The 19287-nt window shown below is 35.7% G+C and overlaps 1 long non-coding RNA gene across 1 annotated transcript; it reads right to left on the bottom strand.

Moving 5' to 3' along the window:
- Nucleotides 1–7713: 7713 nt before the first annotated feature.
- Nucleotides 7714–18742, bottom strand: LOC113616533 (uncharacterized). Its single transcript, XR_003431319.1, has 4 exons — nucleotides 18706–18742; nucleotides 15380–15451; nucleotides 8362–8433; nucleotides 7714–7823 (listed from the first exon to the last, which is right to left on the bottom strand). It is a non-coding gene; the product is annotated as an uncharacterized LOC113616533 (long non-coding RNA).
- Nucleotides 18743–19287: the final 545 nt, after the last annotated feature.

Genomic DNA, 19287 nt, shown 5'->3' with positions numbered 1-19287 from the left:
CCAAAGTATCAACCCACATATGATTTATCAATTACCAAGGGGAAAAATAACTTTACAATGGAGAGATATGGAAGATACCACCTTAACCAAATGATCAGACTTAGCACTGGGCCACCTGAAGTATGAAGAATACATCACCTGTATAGTATCCTTCCCCAAAATATTTATTTGAATCTAATGAGGAAACAGACAAATCCAGACTGTGGGGCAATTTACACAACTGGCTTAGACTCTTCAGAAACGTCAATGTCATAAAAGACCAAAAAAAAACAATAGTAGGGAAATATTCTAGATTAAAGGAAACAAAGACGTAACATGCAATGCCTAATCTTTAATTGCACCCTGTATCAAAACAAAACAGACTTAAAGAATGTTATTGGCTTCTGGCCAAGATTAAGTTACAAGGACCAATTTAACCTCCCACCTGAAACAATGAAAACGTCAAACAGAACATATGAAACAACAGTTTTCAAGAAACTGGATCTCAGGCAATAAAGTTCAATGATTCCCAGGAGATGGGAAATAAATGAAGTGATCCCTATAATTGCCCTAACTTACTTCTGAGTTTCCTGATCATGGTACAGGGAAGAGAAGTCCAGGCAGAGACTGGTGGACTCCCTGACTGAGGAAATGGAGCTGACAGTCTGGGAAAACCAAGGTAACTAGAGTTCACAAAGCAGACTGTCAGAGACAAAAGAAGTGCACAGACAAAGAACTCTAGAGATATGCAGAGGGATCTCTTGAGAATTCAACAAAGTATTGGTCAGTACATTTGTGTGAGGAATTACTTGATGCCAGGAAAAGGACCACATGGAAGGATTAATAATAAGAATAACTGGATATCACACAGGGTTGTAGGAATAATACCTGTTCCTACAAGTCAGACTGTAAAACCTCATGATACTCAGAAAAGACTTGTCTCAGTAGTTGCAAATAATGAGCTCCAGACTAAAGGCTACTTGGACTCCTACCCAACGAATCTAAAAAGCTAGACCTAAAAGAAAAAAATTGTTTTGAGTAACTTAATTTCACCCAAAACAAAGCCCAAGCATTTTACAGGAATATAAATATATATAGCACACAAGAAACTAAAACTCACAATATCGGGGATCATATGTAAAACTGGCAAGCATGCGATGAAGTCGGAAACTATGATCCATACTGAGGAGAAAAGGCAATCAATCAAAACTAACCCATAATCTATACAGATGTTAGAACTGACATTAAATAACATTTAAAAAGTTATTATACATGAAGAAAAGTTATTATAACTGTATTTCATATGTTAAAAATCCCAGACTATACATTGAAAATATTAAGTACAGGCATGGAAAATGTGAAACAGACCCAAATTGAGCTTCTAGAGATGAAAAACCACATGTAAATGAAAAAGATATTGAACAAGGTTAATGGGAGATTAAACACTGCAGAAAAAACAGTCAGTGAGCATTAAGGCATAGTAATAGAAACTACCCAAAATGAAACAAAAAGAGTAACAAAACAAAACAACAACAAAAATGAATAAAGCATCAGTGAGTTGTGCAACAACATCAAGTGGCCTAATACATGTGAACTTAGAGTCCATGAAGGAGAGGAGAAATACAAAAATTTGAAGAAATAATAGCCATAATTTTTCCAAATTGATAAACACTATAAACCCACAAACTCAAGAAGTTCAATGAAATTTAAACAAAAGAAACATTGGACCAAACTACACAAAGGCACAAAAAGTAATCAAATTGCTCAAAACCAGCAATAAAGAAAAATTTAAAAGCCGCCAGGGTAAAAAACTACACAATACATGCAGAGGAACAAAGAAAACAATGACAGCAGAATTTCTGTTGGAAAGAATGTAAATGAGAACTCAGCGAAATAACATCTTTAAAGTAGTGAATTGAATTCTATCAAGCTAGAATTCTATACCCAGATCTGTCAAAACAAAAGCAAAATAAAGACTATCTCAGACATACAAAAGCTGAAAGAATTCATTACTAGTAGACGTGCACTATAAGAAATGTTAAAAGAAGCATTTTTAAGCAGAAGGAAAATGACACCAAATTGGAATATGGATCTACACAAAAGATTAAGAATACTGGAATAGGGACTTCCCTGGTGGTTCAGTGGTTAAGAATCTGCCTGCCAATGCAGGAGACAAGGGTTCGATCCCTGGTCCGGGAAGATCCCACATGCCACAGAGCAACTAAGCCCATACGCTACAACTACTGAGCCTGCACTCTAAAGCCTGTGTGCCACAACTACTGAAGCCCACGCACCTAGTCTGTGCTCTTCAACAAGAGAAGTCATCCAATAAGAAGCCGGTGCACCACAACGAAGAGTAGCCCCTGCTTGCCGCAACTAGAGAAAGCCCAGGCGAAGCAACAAAGACCCAACGCAGTAAAAAAATAAATTAAAAAAATTCTTAAAAAAATTTTTGAAAGGATTTTAGTCATTCAATATATGTCTCTGAACACAATGGAAATAAATTAGAAATTAACAAATATGGAAAAGCTCCAAATATTTGGAAACTAAACAATACACTTCTGAGTAACTTTGTGGTCAAAGAAGAAATGAAAATGGAAATCAGAAACTATTTTGAACTCACTGAAACTGAAAACATAATATGTCAACATGTGGGATATTGCTAACGCTGTACTCAGCTTCCTCAACTTCCACCTTAATTTGGAAAAACGAGAGCAAATTAATCACAAAGTAAGAGAAGAAAGAACACAATAAAGATCAAAGTAGAAATAAATAAAATGGAAAGCAGAAAAATACTATAGATATGAAAAGGATAATAAGAGAATATATAGAATACTTTATACTAATAAATTCAAGATGAAATGGACAAATTCCTTGAAAGACAAGCACTACTAAAGTTTATTCAAGAATACAGATATTAAAGAAATTGGATGTGCAGTTTAAAACCTTCCAACAAAGAAAGCTTCAAGTCCAGGTGGCTTTACTGATAAATTCTACCAAACATTTAAGGAATAAAATAATGCCAATTCCACACAAACTCTACCAGAAAGTTGAAGAGAAGGGAATACTTCCCAACTTATTTATAAGGCCAACTTTCACCATATCAAGATTAGACAATGACATTACAAGAAAACTACAGACCAATATCTCTCATGAACACAGAGTGAAAAATTCTTAACAAAATTTTAGCATATCAAATTCAATAATATATAAAAAGATGACACATCATGACCAAGTGAGGTATATCTGAAGAATGAAGGTTGGTTTAATATTTGAAAATCAATGTACCCAAATTAGTACACTAAAAAAGAAAAATCAGGACATCTCTGGTGGGGCAGTGGTTAAGAATCCACCTGCCAGTGCAGGGGACATGGGTTTCAGCCCTGGTCCAGGAAGATCCCACATGCCACGGAGCAACTAAGCCCGTGCACCACAACAACTGAGCCTGCGCTCTAGAGCCTGTGAGCCACAACTACTGAACCCATGTGCCACAACTAGTGAAGCCTGTTCACCCAGAGCCTGTGCTCTGCAACAAGAGAAGCCACGGTAATGAGAAGCCTGCATACTACAACGAAGTTTAGTCCCTGCTCGCCACAACTAGAGAAAGCCTGCATGCAGCAATGAAGACCCAATGCAGCCAAAAATAAATAAACAAATTAAGAAAAGAAAAGAAGGGAAATATCACATAATCATTGCAATAGATGCAAGAAAACAGTAAAAGAATCTAACATCCATTCCTGATTAAAGAAAAAACAGCCCTCAGTAGACTAGGAATGGAAGGAGACGTCCTCAACTTGATAAATGACTTCTACAAAACAACTAACATCATCTTTAATGGTGAAGGACAAAGTACTTTCTCTCCAGGATAAGGACAAAAGCAAGGATGTCTACTCTCATTACTTCTATTTGACATTGCACTGAAGGTTCTAGCCAGTGCAATAGGGCAATAGAAAGAAAAGAGATATTCAGAATGGAAAGGAAGAAGTAAAACTATATTTGCAGATAACATGATTATGTAGAAAACCTGATAGAAACTACAAAAATTCTACTGGAACTAATAAATGAGTTTATCAAGTTTGCAGGATACAATATCAACATACAAAAAGATTAATTAATCTCAACGAACAATCAGAGATCAAAGTTTTAAAATACTAGTTATAATAGAATCAAACATATAAAATACTTAGAATAAATCTGACAAAAGATGTAGAAGACTTGCACACTGAAAACTGTAAAATATTGCTGGGGGAAATTAAGGAAGACCTAAATAAATGGAGAGATATAATGTATTCATGGATCAGAAGATTCAATATTGTTAAGACATCAATTCTCCCCAAATTGATTTATAGATCAAAATCCCAGTAGGCTTTTCTATAGAAATTGACAAGCTAATTCTAAAATTCATATGGAAATAAAATTTAGAATAACTAAAACAACGTTGAAAAAGAACAAATTTGAAGAACAGAAACTGATTTCAAGCGTTATGAAGCTATACTTTCAAGACATTGTGATAGTAGTGTAAAGATAGACAAAAACATCAAAGGAACAGAAGAGAAAGTTCAGAAGTAGAGAGATGTGGACAACTGACTTTCAGGTTCAAAGGCATTTAAGTGGAGAAACGATAGTCTTTTCACCAAATGATGCTGGAACAATTGAATATCCAGGTGCAAAAAAAAAAAACAAAAGAACTTCCATCCAAACGATATACAGAAATGAATTCAAATTGGTTCAAAGATCTAAATGTAAAACATAAAACTATTAAACTTCTAAAAGAAAACAGGTGAAAAATTTTATGACCTTCAGTTCAGCAAGATTTCATAGATACAACACCAAAAGCATAATCCATAAAAGAAAAAAATAGATAAACTAGACACCATCAAAATTAAGAATTTCTGCCCTGCAAAAAACACACCTGAGAGAATGAAAAGATGAGTCCCACAATGGGAGAAATACTTAGCAACTTACATATTGGATAAAGGACTAATTTCCAGAATATATAAAGAACTCTCAAAACTCCAGAAAAATATAGATAAAAGATTCAAAGATATACAGATGGAAAATAAGCATATGAAAAGATTTTGACATGATTAATCATTAGGGATACTACAGTGAGATAAAATTACACACCTATTAAACTTTCTAAAATTAAAAATACTGGGCATAGCAAGTGTTGGATGCAACATAAAGAAGATGCAACTCTCATACACTGCTGGTAGAGATGTAAAATGATCAAACCACTATGGAAAATAGGTATTTTTTAAAAACTAAAACATACACTTACCAATGATCCAGCCACTCTACTTGCAGGTATTTACCCAAGAGAAATGGATGTATACATCCATACAAAGACTGGTACACAAATATTCATAGCAACTTTATCTGTAATAGACAAAGACTGAAACTACTCAAATGTCCATCAATGGTGAATAGATAAATTGGGGTACATCCATATAATGGAATACTGTTCAGCAATAAACAGAAATGAATTACTGATATATACAACAATATGAAGATTAAAATAATCATGCTGAGTTAGAAGCCAGTTAGAAAAAAGTATACACTGTATGATTCCATCTACATACAATTCTAGAAAATGCAAACAGAAAGCAGAGCAATGTTTGCATGGCGATTGGGAAGGGCAAGGAACGATGGGAAGGAAAAATTATAAAGAGACATTAAGAAACGTTCTGAGGTGATGGACATTTTGATTTTGGTGATGTCTTCATGGTGTTTATGTACGTGTGTGTGTGAATACAGATTACTGTATGTCAATTATACCTCAAAAAGCTGTTAAAAGAAATGATATTATATGAGAGAGACAATTGGGGAAATTTGAATAGCAACTCTTTATTAGGTAATATTATTTGTAGGAATTTAATTTCTTCAATACTGTGTGTTAACAGTATTGTAGTTACATAGGGAAATAATTTTTAATATCCAGAGAGGAGGGCATCTAGCTGACAAGAGAGGGATTGCAATTGGGGCAGATGCTTTTGGAGGCTGAGGAAGATGAGGTTAGAGAAGTGAGCCATGTGTGACAGCGTGGTGAAGACAGTCATTTGTCAGCTGACCTGACAAAGACGGTTGGAACAGAGTGCTAAATGCAGGACCCTTTCCGCATACTAATCTCATGTAATCCCTCAAGTAGCCTTGGCATAACAGAAAGTTTCTACTAGCTTGCCATATTGGAGGGGGGATGGCACAGTATAAGGTGCAGTAAGTTTTGTAATAAACTGTCACAATACGGTCCTACAGAAATAGTTTTTTAAATGAAAAAATGAAACTTGACCCATCCCTCAAAACATATATGAAAATTAACTCAAAATGAACCACAGGCCTATATGTAACTATACAACTTCCGGAAGAAAACATAGGAGAAAATCTTTGTGATTTGGGGTTACACAATGGGGTCTCAGACAAAGATTTCTTAGATAAGACACAAAACAGCACAAACCACCTAAGAAAAATCGCTAAGGGACTTCCCTGGATGTTAACACTCCGCGTTCCCAATGTAGGGGGCACAGGTTTGATCCCTGGTCAGGGAACTAGATCCCACATGCATGATGCAACTAGGAGTTTGTATGCCACAACTAAGAAGCCCATGAGCTGCAACTAAGGAGTCCATCTGCTGCAACTAAGACCCAGCACAAGCAAATAAATTAATTAAATAAATATGAAGAAAAATTGCTAAATTAGAGTTCATCAAAAATTTCAAATTTCTCATCTTCAGAGACACTTTAATACAATGAAGATAAGTCACAATCTGGAAGAAGATATTTACTAAATACATATCTTAGAGAAAGGACTTTTTCCATTGCTTTTTATATAAAGCACTCTTAAAACTCAATATAAATATCCAATTAAAAAATGGATTTGAACAGACACTTCATTTAAAAAGATATTTCCACATGAATAGACACTCAACATCATCAGCTATTACAGAAATGCAAAATGTGGCAAAAAACATGAGATGCAACTACACACCTACTAGAAAGGCTAAATTTTTTTAAAAAACAAATATAAGGATCAGCTGAAGAGGTGGAGCAACTGAAACTCTCATAGACTGCTATTGGGAAAGCAAAAAGACACAGGCACTTTAGAAAACAGTTTAGCAGTTTCTTAAAAAGTTAAAAATGCACTTAGCATATGATGAAGCAATCCCACCCTTAGGTATTTTACCCGAAAGAAATGAAAACATATGCTCACATAAAATATATGTTCACACACACATGTGAGTGTTTTCAGAGGCTTTGTTCATAATAGCCAAAGAACTAGAAAAAACTCAAATGTTCATCACACGACAAATGTGTACACAAAATGTGTATCCACACAACTAGAATACTACTCAGCAATAAAGAAGAATGAACTACTGACAGGTGCAACAAAACAGATGAAGCTCCAAAGAGACTGGTAAGTGAAAGAAGCCAAAAACAAAAGGCTACATACCACATGATTTCAGACATTATGGAAAAGGCAACATTATACGGACAAAAATCAGATCGGTGGTTGCCAGGGGCTGGTAGTAGGAGGAGGATGGATTGACTACAAAGGAACATGAGGGGTCTTTTGGGAGGGCAGAAGTTTTCTTTACCTCAAATGTGGTGGTGGCTACAGAACTATACATTTGTCAAAACACATCACACTGTATATTTAAAAATAGTGAATCTTGTGAAATGAAAATTATACATAAATAAACCTGACTTAAGAAAATAATAAAACAAAGCTAAAAAACAACTGAGTGAAAATACATGTCAGAAAAATCAACTTACACTTTTTCCAATTCAAGGGTCATCATGAGGATGCTTTCAATTGTTGTAAGTGACACTTGTGTTGTTCCCATGTCTCTGAAGGAGAAGCCCAAACATGCATGATATAAAACCCAGACAAAAATTCTAAACTTAAAAAGATACTTAACATGTGATTACTTCAGTTCTGGCTTCTTACTTGCCATGGATGATAATTCTAAAGGGCTCTTACTGAAGAAATTTAAATTTGCATCATCAAATTAATGACCTTGGTGCTGAACAGCACCATCATTTTTTATTATCCTAACTTCTCATTATCAATTGCATCTACCTCTTTGATCACTCATTAAAAAAAAATGTACCCCTTATTCCTTTTTGCTTTCTGAGTTAAATAACATTCCTACATGCATCTACATCTTCCATAACTATATGTGTTCTACAACACTGTTCTCATTCTCTGCTGGCTGTCTTACCCATATATATTCTTTCTTAATCCTTTTCTTTGCCAGTAACTCTTATTTTCAATAACCCAGTTAAAATCTAAATTATGACTTTTTAGCCAAAGTACTCAATCTTTGACGAAAGTAAAAAAGAGCAGAAATTATCTCATGAGCCATGAAACTGTTGCAATACTTACAAATATTTTAATGCTGGCAATTTAAAAAGATAAGAATCTTCAACTGTTGTCAAAGGATTACGATTGAGAATTCTGAAAAATGGAATGGAATTAAAATGATCTGCATTTTCAATTACTTCCATGAAAGCTTATATTCATTTTTTTGGTATGGAACTTGAAGGTTAAAAAAAAATCATTTTCTGTCTTTACCTAGAAATCACCCTTAGAATCTGTAAAACACTCTTTCATTGGGAAAGACCCAGGTCTGTAGATGATAAAGTGGAAAAGAGAAACAAACAAAACAAACAAAAAAATAGAAAAAAAGTGGCTAGCATAGAAAAAATATGCCAAAGAACTTTTCAGGTTAAAAACCCTCAAAGTGACTATACTGGTAGGAAGCCCTTGCTCTGTAAGAAAGTACTATTTCTAGTGTCCTCCATAATTCAAGGTGTTTTTCTTTCATCTCTGCAAATATTTTAAAATTTAATAATTTATACTACCCAGTTAAAGACAAAAATCGGGCTAATTCCTTGGTTCTGGAGCCAAAGTAGAAGACATAAATCCAAGAGGAATTGGTGAAAGCCATACTCCCATCACATAGTCCCATATGTATTCTTGTACCATAGCCTTTGTTACTGTGTATGTAATCACCTGTTTACTTGTCAGTCTCCTAGATTGTCAGCAACTTGAGAGCAGGAACCACACTTTATTATCATTACTATTTCTGTGCCTGACACAGTGCCTAATATTTACTAGGTATTTAATATATGTTTGCTGAATAAATAAATAACATTTTGTTTATATATCAACAAAATAAACAAATTAATTTTGGGGAACAAAATTTTATTCCAAAATGCTGGAATAGGTTTTCTTCTTAGTTCTTTCTTTCTTTTTTTTTTATTAGTTGTTTAAAACAAATAAGGGGAAAAACAAAAACCAACAGAAACAGGAAGAAAGAAAAGAATATCTGACTTTAGGTAAACTCTACTCAAGAATTATTAGCATATTTTTGCAGAATAATATAAAGATAATTATCAAAACTAAGATCTTTTGTGTTGCCAGGCATCTGTGTTCAGCATTTAACAGTTAATCCTCACAGTAACCTTATGTGATAGATATATTACACCATTGTACAAATGAGGAAACTGAGGCACAGAGAAGTTACATAACTTGTCCTAAGTCATCAAGCTAGTAAGAAGCAGAGCTGGATTTTGATCTCAGCTCTGACGGTAAAGCCTGTGTTTAAACTGAATGAAAAAAAATGGGGGGGAGGGTTTAAAACATGTTACTTTAACCTTAATTTTGAGAACACTAAATATAGAAATACCTTTTCAAACTTCATCTACCCATCTGGGAAAGCCTCTATGAGAATTATATTTTCTCATTTATTTATTTATGTATTTCTCTTTTTATTTATTTTTTCCTTAATCATCTCCCATGATAAATATTTAATTAGTTTATGGTCATTGAGACTTTAGAGATTTTAAAAAATATTACAGGGGTCTTCACTGGTGGCGCAGTGGTTGAGAGTCTGCCTGCCGATGCACGGGATACAGGTTCGTGCCCCGGTCCGGGAAGATCCAACATGCCGCGGAGCGGCTGGGCCCGTGAGCCATGGCCGCTGGGCCTGCGCACCCGAAGCCTGTGCTCCACAACGGGAGAGGCCACAACAGTGAGATGCCTGTGTACCGCAAAAAAAAAAAAAAAAAATTTATTTTTATAGATATAGATATATATATAGATATATATAGATATATATATATATAGCAGGAAAATCAGTAAAAATGATGGAGGAAGGACATCTGAAAATGCATCCCTCCACAGAAGCAACAATAACAAGAACAACAAAACTGGCAAAAATGGTCAGAATCAGCTTCTTCTGAACTCTGGAAATTTAACCAACAGGCTCGCAGCACATTGGGGAGCAATTTATTAAAGGAAAACAAATTCATTTCTGTAAGAACAATGAGATCTGTGTTGCTTGAACTTGTCCTTGATCCTTGCTCTCCATGCCAGTGGTAGCCTTGAAAAACAGCCCACATCCCTGGTACCAGAAGGAGCAGCATGGACTGGGAGGGCCTTCAAAGCCTCATTCCCAAAGAACTGTCATTGTTTTACATATCTGGTGGTCCCTGGAATACCTCACTTGAAAGGCTTGCCTTTGACCTGACTGAGAGCTGTCTAGTGAGAAAAGCCGCTTCTCAGGTGGCATTACTGGAAAACATTTTCAAGCAAATATTTTAACATGGCGGTTGCATGAGGCAATGGATAACAATTTGGGGCAAAAAACAGCCCAACCGAGAAGCTTAAAGAGAAAAGCTGAGAAATGAGATGTCCACAGAGACTTTGAAATGTTCCAATGTATTCCTGGGAAACTGGAAGACCACAAGACATATTCCTGGGAATCTAGGAAAATAACTGTTAGCATTAATAAATGAATTCAGCAAGGTTGTAGGATATATGTTCAATATTATTTCTACACACCAGCAATGAGTAATCCAAAAATGAAATTAAGAAAACAATTCCATGTGTAACAGCATCAAAACAAGTAAAATACTTAAGGAAAAATTTAACCAAGTAAGGGCAAGATTCACTCTGAAAAGTACAAAACTGTTGAAAGAAATTGAAGAAGATCTAAATAAATACAAAGACATGCTGGATTCATAGGATGGAAGATAATCACATTAAAATGTCACTACTTCCCAAACCGACCCATGGTTACCTTGCAAATCCTATCAAAATCCCAGCTGACCTCTTTCCAGAAATTGCCAAGCTAATTCTAAAATTCATATGGCAATTCAAGGAAACAGAATAACCAAAACAATGTTGGTAAAGAACAAAGCGGGAGGACTCACACATCCTGGTTTCAAAACTCCGTTCATAGCTACTGCAATCACAGTGTGGTACTGGAATAAAAACAGACATGTAAATCAATGGAACAGAATTGACAGTATAAAAATAAACCCTCATATATATGGTCTATTGATTTTCAACAAGCATGCCAAAACAATCCCATGTGGAAAGAACAGTCTTTTCAAATGACGCTGGACCAACTGTACATCCACACACAAAATAATGAAGCTGGACTCCTACACTTCACACCATATATGAAAATTAACTCCAAATGGATCAAATATCCAAACGTAAGAGCTAAAGCTATAAAACTCTTAGAAGAATACACAGGAGTAAATCTTTATGACCTTGCATTAGACAACACTTTCCTAGATATTATACCAGAAGCACAAAGAACCAAAGGAAAAATATATGAATGGGATTTTATAAAATTTAAAAAGTTTGTGCTTCAAAGGACACTATCAAGAAAGTGAAAAAACATATAGAATGGGACAAAATACTACAGGTGGGAGAATAAGATGCAGTTGGAAGAAGAAAAGTATAGTAGTTGCTAGGTGTGACAATCTCAAAATTTTGAACTATTACAAATAAAACAGCCACCCTGAATCATCCCAAAGGGCAGACCCAAGTTTTTTTTGTTTTTAGCGTTTATGCCTTTCTAAATCTGAGAAGCTGCCAGGATTCTAGTACATAGCAAAAAGTGATGACGGCACCCTGAAGTGTGTAAGCTTTTGTGCGTACATAGCTATCTAAAGGAAACCACTAACAGTTGACTGGGGGAGCATTAGGGTTGCTCTGTGATGACAGCGCAATTTGCCTTCATAGTGTGGCCACACCTCCCTCATTGATATTCTCAACAATGGGGTAAATAATTCAATATGGATAAGGCTTTGATTTTCCTCTTATTCTCTCTTAGTCCTTATGTTCTTGGTACAATATTGATGTACCACAGACAAGGCAGCATGTGAATGTTCTCTGTCTCGTTAAGTTATGTAGCCTTTGTACATTGTAGAGTCCTTCAGTTTCTAAAATCTAGGAGCTTGTATTGTTAGAACCAATGAAGTGACTAAAAGAATTTTAAAAATAAGCCATCAGTCTGGACCTGCATAGGTGAATGAAGGACAAACACTTTAAAGTCAGAAAAAAAAGTATACTTAACATTTAGGATTATCAACCACTGCTGGTTTTCCATAATATATTTCACTCCTGATTTTATCTGAAAGAGATATGATTACTACCAACATTCAAAAAGTGGTACTTTATTAATTAATAAGCTCTTGGCTCATTTTTGAAGTAGATTTCGGATTTAAAATACACTACCACACTGCTAACTACTTCACCTGATATTTGTCAATAACATAGAGGCTTCATTCAAGAAACCTGCTGACTTATAATTACCTGAAACCCAGTGATGACTCAAGGTTTTGTGGGACCTGAAGCTCATCTACTTTGGGAAATCCTATCTAATAAAAACATGCAACGTTATGAATACAAAAATCGCTAGGACCCTTCTCAAGACCTTGGAAGGGACCTATGCAAGTGAGGAGCCCTGAACCCTAAGCTTCACTGAATTCATGATAAATCCACCTAAGCTGGGGCCCTTTTCCAAACTTACTTAATGCAGGCAAATTATAAACACCCCAGTAATATGTCATTATAGGTAGTAAAATGACTTAACTTGAGGGTGGTGTCTTCCCTTGGTGGCTTGCCTTTGGAAAGAGATGCAATAAAGCTTATGTCTCACCATGGCAAATGTTTCCTGAAGCAAATTAGCCTTGTCTATTAGAAAGACTTAGCCCAAAACAAAGACTTACTATACTGTGACAATCTTTTGAAAGTAACTGTGAATGAGTTTTAGGAGTCCAGTACTGATTTATTTCCAACACCAGATAGTTCTGATTCTTTCAGTAACATTTTCTGTCATTTAAGAGGAACACAAATTCAAAAGGAACGAGTTGGTGCCTCTTCCATTACAAATCTTATCTAAATTACCACCCATTTTCTACTTCATCACCCCACTCCCTCACCTTGTTACCCTGCTGCATAGATGCTAGAATGGCTCTCATATATGTTTTCACATCAACATCCATCTTTCTCCTTCCAGTATGAAAGCTTCTTGGGGACAAAGTCCCTGCCCTATGCGTCTTTGTATCCCCAGCATTTAGTACAGTGCTGACACACAGTGGGCATGGCACTCAGTGAATGTTTTGGAATGAATTCATTAATTTTTACACTGCGATTTCTTTATCTATCTATTTCCACAATGTATTGTCCTGTGTTGCCTACATAACTATAGTGAAACTCTGATTCTTATAAGGAACTCTTGCCGTTTTAGGATGTTTAGGAAAGGTGGTGAGTTTAAGACGTTGTATTGACGGTACTAAAACCTGCTGGTGAAGGGACCTCATGAGCCTGCTCTCCGGTGTGCTGGCAAAAGAACAACTGACCCTTGGTGCTCTCTACCAAAGGTAGGCATCGGCAAACTAACAAGGGAAAGGAAGGAGGCCGCTAAAGATAGGCATCTGCAGGAATTGCTAATCCAGCTCCAGACACAGCCTCAACACCTTCATTAACCCAAAATGTGTGAACTGTGTGAAACTGGATTTCTGACCCACAAGACAGGTAAGAGTCTTTTCCAAAGCCAGGTGTAGGAGAGCTCTTTTCCTTGAGTCTGAAATCACCTTCAGGCCATTGAATGTACCCACTGTCATTTCCTTGTGTCATGAGAAGTCACAGAATTTTTGAGCTGAAGGGGTGTAAAACCCACACTTCTTATTGAAGAGTAGTCAGCAAAGAAAGTATATTGAATTAGGCTACAGCAATGTATTTTCTATATATTTTTCACACTACAGCTGAACCCAAACAACGTCTTTTTCCATACCTCAAAGGTTTCTACTGACCACAGATAATTCACTTCAGAGATATATGCTTTTTGAAAAATAATGTTCTGGGTGGATGGGGAGAGCCCTGTGGTGTATGTTCAGGAATTTTTTCTGCTTTACCATTTAAAAGAGCTAATAATGGTTGGGGAAGCATCCACACCTTTTGCTCCCTAAAGAATTCGGTGCTAAACTTAGTTCTTTGCAGCTCTGTGTTGCATACATTTTAAGCAGTTAGGAACTTTGCACATGAGCAGGAATCAAAGTAAAATTCAAAAGTGGAACTTCATGGACCATTTGCATATTGGAGAGGCATCAGTGGGTTTCCATGACACTGCTAATTTGAGTGTTTTTGCTTGGTGCCTTTTATTGCCCGTGCCAAAGATAAGTACTATGGAAAGCAGAGCGTTTCATATATATGAGTTAAACAAGTCTCATGGCCTCTTTGTTCCTTAGTTTCCTCATTTGAAAAAAAAATAAATGGCTCTCAAGACATACTTTCCAGAGTTCATACTGGGCTTACACCGAGCTAACCAATAACTGCATGATGTTTTTACACACAGTTTTTTTACATTTATTCATCTTATGTTTCACTTACTACTTGTGTAAGAACTGCATTCCATGCTGGGCCTGAAACGTTCCAAAGATCAGTTCTGTGAGTAAATTACAACCAAGATTTCTACAAAAACAGACACAAGCAAAAGCAGAAGAAAAAAATATATCCTTTCAGAACATTTATCCTTTGGCAATAATTCTAATTTATATATGATGAAACATAACATCACTACTCCCTCCATACACTAAAGAAATCTCACTGTGGAAGATATTATGATTTATCCTTTCATGATTATATATGTGGTGCATTAGATACAAAATAGTAAATGCTTATTAAATACTTGTGTTAAGTGATTTTTATTTCTCTAGAAAGGCAGCACTATTGACATTTTAGGCTGGATAATTCTTTGCTGTGGGAGGCTCTCCTGTACAGTGTTGGATGTTTCGTAGCATCTCTGGCCTCTGTCCACTAGATGCCAGTAGCATATACAGTTCTGACAAACAAAAATATCTCCAGACACTACCAAATGTCACCTGTGTGCAAAAATCACCCTGGGTGAGAACCACTGCTCTACAATGATTCACTCTGATCTGTGTAATAATTCTCACACTAATCTTTGCTAGAGACAAAAAGGATTTGCTACATAATTTTAGTAGTAATTTTCATATTTCAAAATGAGCAACAAATTAATTTTATAAAAAATTAAGCTTCATAAAATTTGCAAACATAATGAATTATATTTGTAACTTACATAAACTGCAAAAAAGGTAGTGGTTCAAATGTACGCCTTTCGATAGACGGTATTTTATTGCAGGATAAATCTCTAGGAGAAGTAAAAGGAAAATATTTCCTCAATTAGCTATTAGATATCTAATTAGTAGGAATAACTAGTAGAGGTTAGAATGATAATAATAAATAAGAAGCTTTGGTCTAATCTCCAAACTTTAGAAATTACTATTTGAACCTTCCAGAGCCCCTAAACCTGCCTTCACCTCTCTTAAGAGTCTCACCTTCAGGATCTTCATAAATTAAATATACAACTATAGATCAATAGATTTTGGAGGTAACCTTTTCTGAGGGCAGAAGCATTGATTAGATTCTACCTTTTGTGGTCTCATCAAATTCTAGATTATGAGCTCAAAGTTTTTACCTCTATATATCATTACAATTTCTAATATTAAAAGGAATATTCTTATATTTACACACTCCCCAGTATAGATCTGTTTTTCTAGGCCAATTCATTACTAGAAGAAATAAAAGATACCCTTTCACACAACTTGAAAGGAAGTCACTCCTATCATTAATATGTAATGTTAATTCAGGATTACACTTTCTATCACATTGACTTTTATTCGAAAATACCTACTCTTGACTATAGCTATCATATTTCCATTGATTCCAGCTTAGTCTCTCATTTCACCTGGATGGGTATAACTGTCTTCTGACTGGTGTTTCCATCTCCACCCTCTCCCTTTTTAAGCCATCCTCCACGCGATCACCAGATTAATTCTTTGGAAGCGGTTCTCAAATACCAGCATCACTTGTGAGCTTATTGAATATACAAATATTCAGCCTACTCTGGACCTCTTGAGTCAGTAACTATGGGGCTGGATCTTGTGTTTTCACAAACCCTCCAAGTGGTTGGTTCTGTTGCAGGCCAAAGCTTTTTCTCAAGCACTGCTGTGGTAACATGGTAGCTTCGCATGTTATCCTTGGCTTGGCCTCCAAAGCCCTAGATGATCTGGCTCTAATCTCCTACTCTTCCCACTTGTATTCTACAGGTACTCAGAGTATTTTTCCTGTGTTTTGCCTTTCTCCCACTTTCCTTTTGCAAGCTTATTCTTCCCAAGATGTCTGTCATTGATACCCAATGGCCCTTCGTGCTCCCATTTAAACAGCATTGCTCTAATAACATCTTCCCTGATCCAATTTGAAGTCTATTTTTCCCTCTTTTGTGTTCCAATACCAACTTATAGCTCTCCTTCCCCATATTCACTTCCCTCTTTAAATATAGCTATTTTTGCAACGCATTTCCTCTGAGCATAAACTCCTTCAAAGTATGGACTAGATCCTGCTTATGTGCATCGTCTATCATGTTTAAAGCCAACGCATGGACATGAAGCAAACTCAAATATTTATAAAATCAACAAATAACTGGGGAGTGAATAGGAGGAGGAAAGGACTGTTTTAAAAGAAATGTAGATTTATTACTTCATGGTGCCTCCACAGCACTTTGTCATTATGGTTTGAGCTCATTATATGTTTATTTTCCCTGTGAGATCATGAGTTGCTAAAAGGAGTCCTGTATTATCCATCTTCATATTTACAACACTAGGCATAGTGCGTATTAGCATATTCTTTTTTCGCTTTTTTACTGATTGGCATTTTTTTTAAAGAATGAGAATACTTATGCTAACATAAAATAATCAGATTATAAAGTATTTCATAGTAGAAGTAATGAAGGGCCTAGTCCACTGAGCAGTTATCTTATTTGTTTTTCTACAAACTGTGTTTGTAAGGTTTGGAGCCCAGATGGCAGAGAAGAGACTATTATAAAGGTGATTGCCCCTTAAGGCTCGGAAGGTTTGATAATTAAAAGAATTATTTTTCGGGTCATGTGAGGCTCTTTATACCCACTTCCCTTAAGCCTTTTATGTTTGCAAGAAGAATCTATTTGCTAAAGAGGATCATTAATTGGCCTAATAAGGAATAATGACATACACAGCTTTGGATGCCATTGACAAAGGACAAAAACTGAGCTTTTATAGCAAAAAACACAGTTATCTCCTTATCCCTAAATAAAAAGAAATACTAGGCAAGCATTTCCTCTTTGATAAGGAAGCTGGAGAGGGAATTCCCTGGCGATACAGGGGTTAGGACTCGGCGCTTCCACTGCTGGGGACTTGGGTTCAATCCCTGGTCAGGGAACTAAGATCCCGCAAGTCGTGTGGTGCGGCCCTAAAAACAAAACAAACAAACAAAATAAAAAACAGAAAACAAAAGGCTGGAGAGATTTTTGTTAGGGGCATTTCTGATATGCTTATTTAGTGTGAACATTTCTAAATATACCACTTAACCATCATCTTAAACATTCTTAATATCAGTATCACAGTTCATGCATTGAAATCCTTAACAACAGTTTGTTCTTGTGGTAACTTAATGTGTTCTTGACCGTACTGATTTTTTTTTTAAGGATTTTTTTTTTGATGTGGACCATTTTTAAAGTCTTTATTGAAGTTGTTACAATATTACTTCTTTTTTTTCATGTTTTGGTTTTTTGGCCATGAGGCATGTGAGATCTTAGCTCCCTGACCACGGATCGAACCTGCACCCCCTGCATTGGAAGGCAAAGTCTTAACCAGTAGGCCACCAGGGAAGTCCCTTTACAATACTGTTTACATAATTCATCTGCTTAAATATTTAATACTTAAATGTTAATTTAATTTAGATTAAATTATCAAAGCTATGAGTTAATGGCATTCATATTAATATAAGTGTTCTATATTTTCTTGCCTGTAGGTGACAATTTGAGGTTAACTTTAATTCCTCTCATTTCCTAAACCAACTTTTTCAATCCTTTTCTGTAAAGGCCAGATAAGTAAATATTTTAGGCTTTGCAGGCCACATACAGTCTCTGTCACATATTTTTCTTTTCTTTTTTTTTTTCATTTACAGCCCTTTAAAAATCACTTTTAACTTATGGGCTGTATGAAAACGGACTGTGGGCCAGATTTGATCCATAGGTCATTAACAAAATGTAAATACAGATGGAGACTATATGAACAGTTATATAACAAGGTTCATATGGGAGTCTATAATTGCTGAGACCTCATTACCACTTTTCCTCTACAACTAAAGGGTATTTTTCTATCCTTACCTTGTCTATATAGTTAAAAAATTAAAAATGAATAGGAGATATTTAGTGCTAGTGATGGGCTGGGGCCCTACACGGACTTACAGAATTGTAGAAAATAATTGCTAGAAGAAATTGAAGACATTATCTCACTTGAACCCCTTAATTACTGTATAGATAATCTACTTTATAGATAAGAACTCAAATAAATATGATTAACTTACAAATATTAGAGGGATAGCAAACCTTCAAATGAGTTCTTATGTAATTCAGTCAAATAATTTTCACTGAGAATTCTGAAAAATGAAAAGGTTATTTCTGGATCAAAATGCAAAATAACTACAACTATATACTACATAGGACTAACTCCTATATGTGGAGGAAAGCTGGGTAATGGTGCCACCTAAACAACATAATTCTTATTTAATTTACGGATGGTGATTTCTGCTCTGTTTCCATTTAAACCTTCTTTTCACGTCCTCCTTTGTGTCCATCTCTCTCCATCATGCATGTGCTTATGCGCGCGTGCGCGCACACACACACACGCACACCACCCACTCTTCCCACCAAATCATATAGTTAATGCCTACTCTCTAGATCAGGAAGTCTCAGTTAGAACCCTGCTCTTGGTTGCACCAACGTTGCAGTGCTTCCCTTCCCTACTCTATTTCCCCAAACTTTATTGGGAAGTCCCACACAGAACTGTATCAGGGCAAATGAAGCCACCTGATTTTTCCCCCCATTACAAACTTTTTGAAAACTAAAATGTGCATAAAATATACATAACTGTTCAATAATTCAATTGA

This window comes from Aethalodelphis obliquidens, unplaced genomic scaffold (genome assembly GCF_003676395.1).
Source record: "Aethalodelphis obliquidens isolate GAN/ISIS:26980383/991018 unplaced genomic scaffold, ASM367639v1 scaffold148, whole genome shotgun sequence".
In the NCBI taxonomy this organism is placed as follows: domain Eukaryota; kingdom Metazoa; phylum Chordata; class Mammalia; order Artiodactyla; family Delphinidae; genus Aethalodelphis; species Aethalodelphis obliquidens.
This window is presented reverse-complemented; position numbering and strand designations above follow the sequence as displayed.